At 43.7% G+C, this 14,263-nt stretch overlaps 1 protein-coding gene across 3 annotated transcripts in view; it reads left to right on the top strand.

The window, feature by feature from the left end:
• The window catches only part of GABRG3 (gamma-aminobutyric acid type A receptor subunit gamma3), a 656,700-nt gene that overhangs the window by 603,597 nt on the left and 38,840 nt on the right, over window positions 1–14,263 (top strand). The window lies entirely within an intron of this gene.

Below are 14,263 nucleotides of genomic sequence, written 5' to 3'. Positions count from 1 at the left end.
GGGGGGGGCTATACTGCCTACCTAATGTGGGGGAACTACAACCTAATGTGGGGGAACTATGCTGCTAACCTAATGTGGGGGGACTATACTGCCAACCTAATGTGGGGGAACTATGCTGCCAACCTAATGTGAGGGGACTATACTGCCGACCTAATGTGGGGAACTATGCTGCCAACCTAATGTGGGGGGAACCTATACTGCCAACCTAATGTGGGGGAACTATAATCTAATGTGGGGGAACTATACTGCCAATCTAATGTGGGGGAACTATGCCGCCATCCTAATGTGGGGGAACTATGCTGCCAACCTAATGTGGTGGAACTATACAAAAACATAAAATTGTACTATTCTGATCCCTATAACTCTTTTATTTTTCTGTATATGGGGATGTATGAGGGCTCATTTTTTTGTGCTGTGATTTGTAGTTTTTCTCTGGACCATTTTTGTTTTGATGAGACTTTTCAATTGCTTTTTAGATAATTTTTTATGGTTTTTGAAGTGACCAAAAAATGTGCAAATCTGGAAAGTGCACTATTACGACTTTTGGGGCCCCACTTTTGATTTTGCCCAGGGCCACGCAAAGCCTAAAACCGGCCATGCCTGTTTTATGGACTTTAATTCTGCCCATATTGTACCATACTGACTATCCTGTTGCCGATCCAAATTGCTGACTTGAAACTGTGATGCCTAGCTGGATTATCTGCCTGTTTTGGAAAATACATGCCTTACCCCTGGCACTATTTTGACTTTTCAGTGAAAGACCTGGCCTGCTGACTACAGTTATCTGCCTGACTTCTAGGTGCTTCATATCCAGGAGAGAGATAAAGGGTGAAAGCCCAAGAGGGGCTTAGACTCTGGAGCAGGGACCTAAAGCAAACAGTTTGGTAGCACATTAGGTTCACACCTGTTGCCTGTTACAAATTGGTACTCTTAATGATCATAAGTAGGCATGAGCTAATTGAATCTGACAAATCCGAATTTGTTACGAATTTCAGGAAAGATTGGATTTGCAACGAATGCAAATATTGCCGATTGTATTTGATTGTACGAATTGCTTCATTAAAATCCATTTAATGCGGACCAGGCTCCAGGGCATTTAAAATGGCGGATCCACATGTGAAGACATGGGGCAGGGAATCCTTGGAAGGCGGGAACAAGGGTAGGTGGGATGACCAGCCACCCCTGTGATGTGACAGCCCTATATAATCGGCAGCCATCTTGCGGCCAGTCACTTCTGCCTTTTATTGTAGAGAGATAGAGAGGGACAGAGAGGAGTGTGTGTTGCACAGAAAAGCATTTTTACAGCAGCGATTCACCTCCAAGTCACTACAGCATTCTATTACAGAGAGGGATAGAGAGCAGTGTGTTACACAGAAACGCTTTCTACTGCAGCGATTCACCTTTAAGGGCCCAGATACTGTGAAAGGCCAGCCAAAAGTACACACTGGCTGGTGTACACAAATACTTTTTTAAGGATACTGAACCCCTTATAAATGCATACCACATACGTACACCACAGCGGTGTACTATTTTGTTCCTGTTAAACTCTTAAGGGCCTAGATATTGTGAAAGGACTGCAAAAAGTGTACACCGGTAATGTTACGCTATGCCCTCCTTCCTCACACTCTGGCCGTGAGCGCATGGTCCCCTTACCTTCTGCTGCCGAAGGGACTGTGACTCTGCTTCCGCCTCTCTGCTCCTGCGTGTGTGTCCCCGTCCCTTAGGGCGCGCGTGCGCCGAAGCTTTAAGATTTAAAGGGCCAGTACGCTCATTAGTGTAGCCACCTGTGTCTTGTTGACAAATCTCTCCACCCTCCTCAGTTCTCTGCCGGATCTTTGTTGCCTTGTGCCCTAGAGAAAACGTTCCTTTGTATTGCCTTACCGTGTACCAGATCTCCTGCTTTTGTGACCTTCACCTTGCTTCTCTGCCGACTGCCTACTGAACTTCTGCTACGTCCCGACTATGCTACTGTGCCGCCTGCCCTGACCTACAGCTATCCTGACTACGAGTTGTCTCATCCCTTCCGTGCTTCGCATCTCCTCAGCCGCCTGTGTGGTCGAGCCGTTGCCAGGGGTAGCGACCTGGGTGTAGCCTGCAGCTGCAAGCCCATCCTGCTTTGTGGAAGGCTCTGGTGAAGACCAGCGGCACCTTAGACTCCACTCCCTGGCACGGTCCGAGTCATCTGCCACACAGGTCCAGCGGATCCACATACACTGGAGTTCCTGTCTTCAGAAACGTGAGTGTTACAAACAAATACTGTTTTAAGCGTACTGGCATTGCCCTCCTCTCATAAGTGCATACCACATACGTACATCTAAGTGGTGTACTTTTTTGTTCCTGTTAAACTCTTAAGGGCCTAGATACTGTGAAAGGCCAGCAAAAAGTACACACCGGCTGGTGTTGCACAAATACTGTTTTAAGCGTACTGGAGCGCATTGTCCTCCCCTCATAAGTGCATACCACATATGTACAACTAAGTGGTGTACTATTTTGTTCCTGTTAAAGTCTTAGGGGCCTAGATACTATGAATGACTAGGCAAAAGTACACACTGGCTGGTGTTGTACACAAATACTTTTTTAAGTGTACTGGAGCCCATTGTCCTCCCCTCATAAGTGCATACCACATGCGTACATTAAGTGGTGTACTATTTTGTTCCTATTGAAGTCTTAAGGGCCCAGATACTGTGAAAGGCCAGCCAAAAGTACACACCGGCTGGTTTTGTACACCTATACTGTTTTAAACGTAGTGGAGCGTATTGTACTCTCCTCATATATACACTAAGTATGTCAGTCAGAGAAGTGCCAGGATGTGCACAGAGGAGTGGCAGAGGCCTAAATTCATCAGGCAGAGGTTGCAGCAGACTAGGGGTGAGTAGCAGCAGGAGTTGCAGCCAGAGGACTGAGCTCCCGGTATCAGCTAGCGGTCGTGTCTCGACTAGCAACCCATCTGCCGTCATCAATTGGTTAACACGGTCATCCACTTCCTCAAAAGGGACATCTGATACCCCCAGTCAACAGTCGGTGGGTTCCTCAAACACACCCCTCAGTTGGCATGGCCCGAGAGCAGCCCCTGTCCTCCCATTGCCTCTGTCCTATGCTGTTCCCTCCCCAACTGTTGTGGGTTGATCTCCACTATTTAGTGAGGATGATCTAGAGGACAGTCAGCAGTTACTGCCCATCCAAGAATTGGAGGAGACATTGGAGGAGATATCCCCTGCTTACTCCGCAAGTAGTGATGAGGAGAGGGGCGTGGGAGGTGGTGTTGCGAGCGTTCAGGCTCCTGAAGCAGACACTGTTGAGGAACCTGAGGAGGACATCAGTGACGTGCAGAAAAACTCGAGATGATGAAGCTGATCACACTTGGGAGCTGGGTGCAGAAGGGGCTTCATCATCATCAGGAGAAGAGGGTTGCAGGTTGCCCGTGAGGCAGCAGCTGAGCCAGCAAGGTGGTACCATGGTTGGCAGTCAGCATGGTGGCAAAAGTGGAAAGTCTGGAGCCAAACGTGCCGGGGGTAGACCACCTGCTTCGCGGCAGCCTACCTTCCCGGGAGGTAGTGAAACAGGGGTTCCTGGAGTCAGCGGCAGTAGCAGTCAATCAATGCAGACTGTTGGAGGTGAAATCTGCTACTCAGCGGTGTGTCAGTCTCTCAACAAGCATCCGGAGGAGGTTAAAATGGCCACATGCAAGATGTGTCGGCAGAAGGGGAAGTGTGGCCAGGGTCCTAATATTCCAAAAATAAGAGAGGGAAAAGCTGTAATAAGTGCACACCCATTACAAGAAAATATCTGCAAACAGTAGTATCTTTATTACATATACACATAAATAAGCAAATAAATCATAGAGAAACACAAGAAAACTTAAAACCAATTAAAAAGCTCAAAAGCAAGCATAGCACCACATGGGTAGGGGCCATGAACCCCCTAACCCCAATCCCGTCCTGCAAAAATGATATGATATCAATAACACAAGGCTGCTAAACCAAGTACACATACATATAAGCAAAAATATTCATTTATATAGGATGTCCAAAGTGTACAAAGGTAATAATAATGAAATAAATAACAAGAAATAGCAAACCACAAACGGAGGAGCAGCAGCAATATTGAGGTAATGCAGGGCGGGATGCAGGAACCCCACACGTTCCGTCATTCTAAGGTGACTTCCTCAGGAAGTGACCTCCCCTGAGGAGCACTTATAGGGATCAGAATAGTACAATTTTATATTTTTGTATAGTCCCCCTACATTAGGTTGTAGTTCCCCCACATTGGGTTGTAGTTCCCCCACATTAGGTTGGCAGTATAGTTCCCCCACATTAGGTTGGCTGTATAGTCCCCCCACATTAGGTAGCCAGTATAGCTTCCCAAGATTAGGTTGGCAGTATAGTTCCGAGACATTAGGTTGTAGTTCCCTCCCATTAGGTTGGCACTATAGTTCCCCCCACATTAGGTTGCAGTTCAACCACATTAGTTTGGCAGCATAGTTCCCCCACATTAGGTTGGCAGTATAGTTCCCCCCACATTAGGTTGTAATTCCCCCACATTAGGTAGGCAGTATAGTTCCCCCACATTAGGTTGTAGTTCCCCCACATTAGGTAGGCAGTATAGTTCCCAAACATTAGGTTGGCTGTACAGTCCCCCCACATTAGATTGGCCGTATAGTTCCCCCCACATTAGGTTGGCTGTATAGTCCCCCCACATTAGGTTGGAAGTATAGTTCCCCCCACATTAGGTTGTAGTTCCCCCACATTAGGTAGGCAGTATAGTTCCCCCACATTAGGTTGGCAGTATAGTTCCCCACATTAGGATGGCAGTATAGTTTCCCCACATTAGGTTTGTAGTATAGTTCCCCCACATCAGGTTGGCAGCATAGTTCCCCCACATTAGGTTGGCAGTATAGTTCCCCCACATTAGGGAAGGAGTATAGTTCCCCCACATTAGGTTGGCAGTATAGTTCCCCCACATTAGGTTGGCAGTATAGTTCCGCCCACATTAGGTTGGCAGGATAGTTCCCCCACATTAGGTAGGCAGTATAGTTCCCAACCTTTGGTGCAGTATAGTTCCCCCACATTAGGTTGTCAGTATAGTTCCCCCACATTAGGTGCAGTATAGTTCCCAACCTTTGGTGCAGTATAGTTCCCCCACATTAGGTTGGCAGTATAGTTCCCCACATTAGGTCCGCCCTTTCCCCCTGCAATTTCTATTTTCCATATTTCCTTACCTGGCCGCACTCTGCTGATCAGCTACTGAGAAGCTGGCAGGGGGCCTCCTGGGGGATGGGGGCCCTAGGCAATTGCCTGGTTTGCCCTGCCCTTACATCTCATGGCAACATGAGCCCTGTGTGGGCTGAGCTGGAAGAGGAGGAGGATAGGAAGAGGCACAGTGGAGCACAGTTTAGGTTTCGCGAGATGGAGGGTTTTTCATCTGACAGAGGAGGAGCAGGAGCAGCTAGAGGAGCTAGAGGGTTATGAGGAAGGCGAGACAGAGGGCCCAGACACACCGTGGCAGTATGCAGATAAAAGCAGGGAGTCCCTCCGAGTGCACAAATGGCACAATGCATGCTCACTTGCTTGCGTAGTGACCAGCAGGATGACTTCTGGCTCTCCACCTTTTTGGACCCACGCTACCGGCACAAAATGAGGGCCTTTTTTACACCCACTGATAGGGAAGATAAACTAACCTACTACAGAGACATCCTACGTAGTCCGTTGGCCGATGCCTATCTGCACCATCGTCCATCATCTGATGTGTAGCTTTCTTCACCCGCATAGTAAAGCAACTCATCAGCAGCAGGTAGACCTTGAGCAGTACCTGAACCAGCAGTTGGTGGCGTACCTTGACATGACCATGCCAACACACCTTGAAGATCTGCTGGACTTCTGGGCATCCAAACTTGATTTGTAGCCACAACTAGCAGAGTTTGCCCTGGAAAAGCTGTCCTGCCTGGCCAATAGTGTGCCATCAGAGCAGGTGTTTAGTACGGCGGGGGCCATAGTAACCCCAAGGAGAACTCGTCTGTCCATGAAAAATTTGGAGAGACTGAATCAGGCATGTAGTAGATTTACCATGGTGCCACACTAACACTTCATAAATATGGATAGTGCTAAACATATTTAAGAAGCTGCTCCCCAGTTGCAGACATTCCTCTGCTTCAGACCACAAGTAAGTATTGAGGATATGCATTAACTTTTACTAATATGCTTAGGATAAAATATATGGACCCAATTTTTTTTTTTCAATCAAACAGAAGGAAAGGTGTGCAAAAAACACCATGTGCCACCTACACCACCAAGTATTGATGTGATGCAAAGACCTCTAAAAGGTGGAAGGGAACCACATATGGTTCAATGTAACCGGTGGGGGTAAAAACTTCCCCTGTAAGGCCCTACTCTCACATTATCAATTCCCTTCTTGACAAGTGTTGCTCACTCTAAAAAGGGCGGTCCCACACAGGAACATCTCCTTATTTCCACATACAAACACTGCCATTTCCCAGGGTTTTTAGGTGGAAATAGAGTTTCCTGTGTGGGGCCGCCATTTTTAGGGAGAGTAACAATTGCCAAGACAGGAATTAATAGGGCGAGAGCAGGGCCTTAGAGGGGAAATTTTTACCCCCACCTGCTACAATGGACAATACGTTGTTCCCTTCCACCTTTTCGAGGAAAGTGTTACTCGTCTTAAAAAGTGCAGCCCCACACAGGAACTAATCAATATTTTCACCTAAAACCCCTGGGAAATGGCAGTGTTTTTAGGGGGAAATAGGGAGAGATTCCTGTGTGGGGCCGCCCTTTCTAGGGCGAGTAACACTTGCCAAGAAGAGAATTAATAATGAGAGAGTAGGGCCTTACAGGGGAAGTTTTTACCCTCACTGGTTACAATAGACCATACGCTGTTCCCTTCCACCTTTTAGACGTCTTTGCATCACATCAATACTTGGTGGTGGAGGTGGCACATGGTGTTTTTTGCACACATTTCCTTTTGTTTGATTTAGCCTCTTGGGCACACAGGGCGTATGCATATGCTCTGCATCCCTGATCCTTAAGGACTGAGGGCATACCTGTACGCCCTGGTCCCGTTTACTAGGTTTAAACCATTCTCACTAGCAGTGAACGGGTTAAACCTGCTACGGCAGCCAGGACCCACGGCTATTGCCGGGCACGGCCAATCGGGCTGATGCCCGGCATTAACCCTTTAGACGCTGCAAAAAGAATCCCGGAAGCTTAGCGGTGCTGATCGTGACTATCGTGACAAAATTGTGATATCCCGATCAGCTTACCGGATGATGGGAGGGTCCTCACCTGCCTCTATGTTGCCCGAATGGCGATCTATTGCTCTATGCCTGCGCAGCAGGCTAGAGAAGCAGATCGCCGGTTACACTGATCAGTGCTTTGCATGTTTCAGAAGATTGCATGTTTTAGTCTCCTAATGGGGCTAAAAAAGAAAAAATGTTAAAAAAAGGAATAAAAGTTCATTAACCCCTTCCCTATGAAAAGTTTAAATCCCCAACCCTTTTCCCATTTTTTAAATAAAATAATGTAATTAAGAATAAAAATAATCATATGTATTACCGCCCCGTGCGTAAATGTCCGAATTAATAAAATATTAGTTTTTTTTTACGATGGCGTGCACGTAAATAAATACCAAAGTCCAAAATTGTGCATTTTTGGTCACTTCATACACCATAAAAATATTAATAAATCGAGATCAAAAAGTTCCATCAAAACAAATATGGTCCCAATAAAAATTACAGATAACGGCACAAAAAATTAGCCCTCATATTGCCCCATACAAGGAAAAATAAAAAAGTTATAGTGGTCATAATGTGCCAATTTTAAACATACTATTTTTGGTACATGTAGATTATAATTTTTTTTAAGTATTAAAATAAAATAAAACCTATATAAATTGGGTATCCATGTAACCGTATGGACCTACAGAAAAAAGATAAGGTATCATTTTTACCAAATATTACACTGTGTAGAAACGGGAGCACCCAAAATAAACAAAATAAAAAAAATTTTTATCTCACCCCACAAATATTTTTTGGGGTTTGCCGCAGGTTATATTATAAAAAAAGTTGTCATTGCAAAGAACAATTGGTGACGCAAAAAACAAACACTAATTTGGGGCTGTAGGTGAAAAATTGAAAGTGTTACATTTTTAGAAAGGAAGAAGGAAAAAGCAAAAATGTGAAAAGGAAAATTTGCTGAGTCCTTAAAGGGGTTCTCCCTTGTTTATACAGTTTTTTGTTATTATGTTTGTGTGTTATGTGTGTATAAGTATGTGTTTTATATGTGTGTTGTGATTATGTATATATGTATTTTCTTACCTTTTGTGAAGATCCGGAAGCTGGCCCCTTTTTCTTCCGGCGGCTTGCTGTGTACCTCGGCCTCCGCCATGTTGTGTTCGGTAAGTGGGATGTCGGGGGGTGTGTTCTTGCTTCTGTCCTTCCTATCTTCTGATGTCCGAGGCAAATCTTTTCTTCCTGTTTCTTCTGTGGCTCAGCGACGAATCTGCGGCCTCTTCCGGCGCATGCGCAGGTAATTTGTTTTTTTTTACCAATAAAGTTTTTTTTTGTCTAATTGACAAACTGTCTGAGCTTGCACGAAGCTACGCTATTAGCGTAGACCTAACGTACGCTACACTGTTAGCGTAGCACTTGCGTACTCGCGCATGCGCAGACAGTTTGTCAATTAGACAAAAAAAACTTTTGTGGTAAAAAAAAAAATAACTACCTGCGCATGCGCCGGAAGAGGCCGCAGATTCGTCGCTGAGCCACAGAAGAAACAGGAAGAAAAGATTTGCCTCGGACGTCAGAAGATAGGAAGGACAGAAGCAAGAACACCCCCCCCCCGACATCCCACTTACCGAACACAACATGGCGGAGGCCGAGGTTACACAGCAAGCCGCTGGAAGAAAAAGGGACCAGCTTCCGGATCTTTACAAAAGGTAAGAAAATACATATATACATAATCACAACACACAAAAAAAACACATACTTATACACACATAACACACAAACATAATAACAAAAAACTGTATAAACAAGGGAGAACCCCTTTAAGATAAATATCCTAAGCATATTATTAAAAGTTGAGTTTTATGTAATACATATCCTCAATACTTACTTGTGCACACTAACATTTTACAAAAGAGACCATTTTGTTCTTCCTACCTGCCTCAGCTGCTATTCTGATCCTGCCAATCGCCTGATGCCACACATCTGATGCCAAGTTCTCCTTTTTTCACCCACCTTCATCCCTGTATTGCCACCCACCGCACCACTCTGTCATCGGGTCACTTTTTTAGGACTCCTGATGCTGCTGCTGCCCCCTCCAGGCTGTCTCATTCTTCCACCATATGTTCTCCTCATGCTGATGCCAGCTCCAAGCTGCCTCATACTGCCATCATATGTTCTCCTCCTGCTGCTGCCAGCTCCAGGCTGTGTCATTCAGCCACTATATGGTTTCCTCATGCTGCCTCCACCTCCATGCTGTGTCATTCAGCCACTATATGGTCTCCTCATTCTTCCGCCACCTCCAGGCTGTGTCATTAAGCCACTATATGGTGTCCTCATCCTGCCGCCAACTCCAGGCTTCGTCATTCAGCCACTATATGGTCTACTCATGCTGCCGCCAACTCCAGGCTGTTTCATTCAGCTACTATATGTTCTCCTCATGCAGCCGCCACCTCCACACTGTGTCATTCAGCCACTATATGGTCTCCTCATGCTGCCGCCACCTCCACGCTGTGTCATTTAGCCATTATATGGTCTCATCATGCTTTTGCCACCTCCAGGCTGTGTCATTCAGCCACTATATGTTCTCCTCATTCTGCCAACAACTCCAGGCTGTGTCATTCAGCCACTATGTGGTCTCCTCATGCTGCCGCCAACTCCAGGCTTTGTCATTCATCCACTATATGTTCTCTTCATGCTGCTGCCACCTCCATGCTGTGTCATTCAGCCACTATATGGTCTCCTCATACTGATGTCACCTCCAGGCTCTGTCATTGTCCTGCTCTGTGATTCTAACAGCGACGCTTCTGATCTGCATGTCATACTGAATAACAGTATTATTTCACTAACCCAGCACACACCCTATGCGTGTTACAGCAAGGAAAAGTGTTCTACAGCCCTATTAAGGCTCTCTGTAGGCCAGAAATAGCAGTTTTTAAAAGTGATTCGCCACAAATAAATTCAGACCAAAACACATTTTTGGGGAAAATTCGCTCATCTCTAATCTTAAGCCCTAGAAAATGGTCATATATTTATGAGATTTAGTGATTTTTCCCTTTTTTCATAAAAATTACAAATTTTGCTAAGTATATTTGAAGATCACACTCATAATTGTTAAACATGATAAGGCCTTGTATTTAAGTGTTCTATGGGGATAATAGAGAACAAACAAATTTTAACAAGAAGAGGCAAAATTGTTCAACTAAATTAGTTGTGAAACATGACATTGGTGTAATAAAACTCCAAAATATCCTTTTTTAGAGTTTAATAAACGCATGATTAAATAGAGATAGAATTAAGAACACTGAAAATAATATGAAATATTGGTTCACTCCATATAATTTTTTTTTTTTTTTTAAGTGAAACCTATTGTAGCTAAAAATATGACATTTCTTCACTTCTAATAAGAGTATATCTGCAAAAATAACAGTTTACTGAATGGAATAAAAACAGGGTAGACAATACTTAAATGCCAAACTGTTTTCACAGCATGCACAAATACCTGTAGTTCAAAACAACCCTTCCATTTCACTGCTGCCTCGGTTCTTTTTATAACTCCTTTTTCTCGGACAAATACAGTGACCAGTGTCGAAACCCAGTGTATAAAGTTAAATAACAGTACTTTGTAAGTAGAAATTCAGAAAAGATGTCTTAAAAATAGTAAAAAATAATCATCTAACATCTTGATCGAGTTTTCTGACTGCCTAAAAAAATACTATATTCGTACAATAGTTAACAATTGTTCCAATGGTTAAAACTTGTTCAAAAAAATAGTACATGTCAAGTACTACATGTTGCATGATGCAATTTAATTTTAAGGCCTTTTTTTTTTTTTTTTTTTTACTAAATCTCCCTAAGGCTGGGTACACACTTTCTAAGCGGAATTCCATTTTAAAATTCCGCTCAGAAATTCCTATTCCTATTGTTGGCAATCGGATTCCACTTCACAGTGCACACTGCAGACTTTTCAAGGGGACTTTCCGCCCGGATAATCTTTTCAAAAAATTCTGCCAGAATATTGAACTTGTTTAATGTTTTGGCGGATCTCCGCTCCGAAGACATTACCAACTATGGCCATCTATGTTTGCAGACATTGCCATGTCTGTGCAGTCCTAGCGCCGTCTGATTTAGTCAGCAGGGGTCAAGGCTCCCCGACTCAGAATCTCCGGCCGGAAGAGATTCCACAGTGTGAACCCTGTCTTAATGTTTGCAATAGTTTCAAAAAATCTTACACTATTAAATATTTGTTTTCTTGTTTTTGCAGTTCTGTAAAGTCTCGGTCCCTTATTCTCATTTTACACATAAAATACATATACACGATAAACAAATGCATATACTAGTAGGCTGATTATGGGTAGTAAAACCAAACTAGAGGGACCAAACTATTATAGCCCTTTACATATCTGTGCACTTTTTTAGGCTTTGTAATTGTTAACAAAGGGGATAATATCACATACAACACTACAATAACTTATTTCCTATTGTGTTAAAACCTATTTAATTTTGTTCCATTTCCAGCGTTGTTCTGCACTCCTTCCAAATCATTTAAAGAACGCTTTCATACAAATGAATTTGCCCGTAGGCATGATTGACCCCTGTCATATTATTTGTTTAGTTCTTTCAGCTCATATTATGAAATGAAATGTAGTACAATATTTATGTTAAAACCATCCAAGTACTTCCTTTTATCACCCTTGTGTTTTTATGTGTAATATCTTTTTAGATCCATCAATGCTTTCAGCGTATGTTACAGATCAGTTAATAAAGATGCCCTTGAATTCAGCTACTTACTTACAGTACAGTACTTCTAGTAATAGCCCATTGTGAAATGAGCTGTTACCATCAACTATCTACTGAACAATAATACTGAGTACCAAATGAGTTTTCTTAATGTATTTTTTGTTAGTGATGACTTCTGGAGTTTAAGTGGGTTTGGCATCAATGTATATTATTTATAACTATATATTTAGAGGTTCTCTTTAGGAATAGAAAAACAGAGCTAATCTCTTCCAAAAATAGCACTACTCCTGTCCTCAGCTTGTGTGTGGTATTAACCCCTTAAGGACTCAGGGTTTTTCCTTTTTTGCACTTTCGTTTTTTCCGCCTTACCTTTTAAAAATCATAACCCTTTCAATTATCCACCTAAAAATCCATATTATGGCTTATTTTTTGCATCACCAATTCTACTTTGCAGTGATATCAGTCATTTTACCCAAAAATTCACGATGGAACAAAATCGAATAAGAAAAAACGCCATTTTGTAACTTTTGGGGGCTTCCGTTTCTACGCAGTGCATATTTCGGTAAACATGACACCTTTTCATTATTCTGTAGGTCCATATGATTAAAATGATACCCTACTTATATAGGTTTGATTTTGTCGTACTTCTGGAAAAAATCATAACTACATGCAGGAAAATTTATATGTTTAAAAATGTCCTCTTCTGACCCCTTTTTTATTTTTCCATGTACAGGGCGATATGAGGGCTCATTTTTTGCGCCGTGATCTGAAGTTTTTATCGGTACAATTTTTGTTTTGATCGGACTTTTTGATCACTTTTTATTAATTTTTTAATGGTATAAAAAGTGACCAAAATACGCACAAAATACGACCAAAAAACAACCCAAAATGTTTTTGCGCATACGCCATTGACTGTGCGGTTTAATTAACAATATATTTTTATAGTTCGGACATTTACGCATGCGGCGATACCACATATGTTTATTTTTATTTATATTTACACTGTTTTATTTTTTTTTATGGGAAAAGGGGGGTGATTCAAACTTTTATTTAGGAAGGGGTTAAATGACCTTTATTAACACTTTTTTTAACTTTTTTTTTGCAGTGTTATAGGTCCTATAGGGACCTATAACACTGCACACACTGATCTCCTATGCTGATCACTGGCGTGTATTAACACGCCTGTGATCAGCGTTATCGCCGCTTGACTGCTCCTGCCTGGATCTCAGGCACGGAGCAGTCATTTGTCGATCGGACACCGAGGAGGCAGGTAAGGGCCCTCCCGGTGTCCTGCAAGGTGTCATTATCTATTAACCCTTTAACGACACAGGACGTATATTTACGTCCTGCGCCAGTTCCCGCGATATGATGCGACCCCGCATCACATCGCGTCGGTCCCGGCGCAGGACGTAAATATACGTCCTGCATCGTTAAAGGATTAATAGATAATTTACATGACTAGATACAGCTTTCTAAGTATGCATATACTACTTAATGTACTACTAAAATAAAAATAAATAAATAGCTGATATGGCTAGTTTTACTTGAAATATTTATTAAACTATTAATTGAAAGTCATGTCTATAGCAGGGCCCTTACCACAGACGAGATACATACCGTATTTTTCGTCCTATAGGACGCACCGGCGTATAAGACGCACCCAATTTTTAGGGGCAAAATCTTAAAAAATAAAGATTTTGAACCCAATAGTGGTCTTCAACCTGCGGTCCTCCAGATGTTGCAAAACTTCAACTCCCAGCATGCCCGGACAGCCGTTGGCTGTCCGGGCATGCTGGGAGTTGTAGTTTTACAACATCTGGAGGTCCGCAGATTGAAGACCACTGCAGGAGGAGGTAATACTCACGTGTCCCCGCCGCTCCGGACCCGTCACCGCTGCCCTGGATGTCGCTCCATCGCTGTCACCGTGTCCCCGTCGTTCCGGAAGGTCTCTGCTGCCGGCCGGGTATCCTCGCTCTCCGTCGCCGCCATCACGTCATTACGCACGCCGACGTACGTACGCGACGACGTGATGACGAGGAAGGAGAGCGCCGGCCATACAGGGGATCCCGGCACGGAGCAGACACCAAGGAGGCAGGTAAGGTCCCTCCCGGTGTCCTGTAAGCACTAACCCGGCTATTCAGTCGGGCTGTTCGGGACCGCCGCGGTGAAATCGCGGCGGTCCCGAACAGCCCGACTGAACAGCCGGGTTAGTGTCACTTTCCCTTCAGACGCGGCGGTCAGCTTTGATCGCCTCGTCTGAATGGTTAATACAGGGCATCACCGCGATCG

This window comes from Hyla sarda, chromosome 2, assembly GCF_029499605.1.
Source record: "Hyla sarda isolate aHylSar1 chromosome 2, aHylSar1.hap1, whole genome shotgun sequence".
NCBI classification, from domain to species: Eukaryota; Metazoa; Chordata; class Amphibia; order Anura; family Hylidae; genus Hyla; species Hyla sarda.
This window is presented reverse-complemented; position numbering and strand designations above follow the sequence as displayed.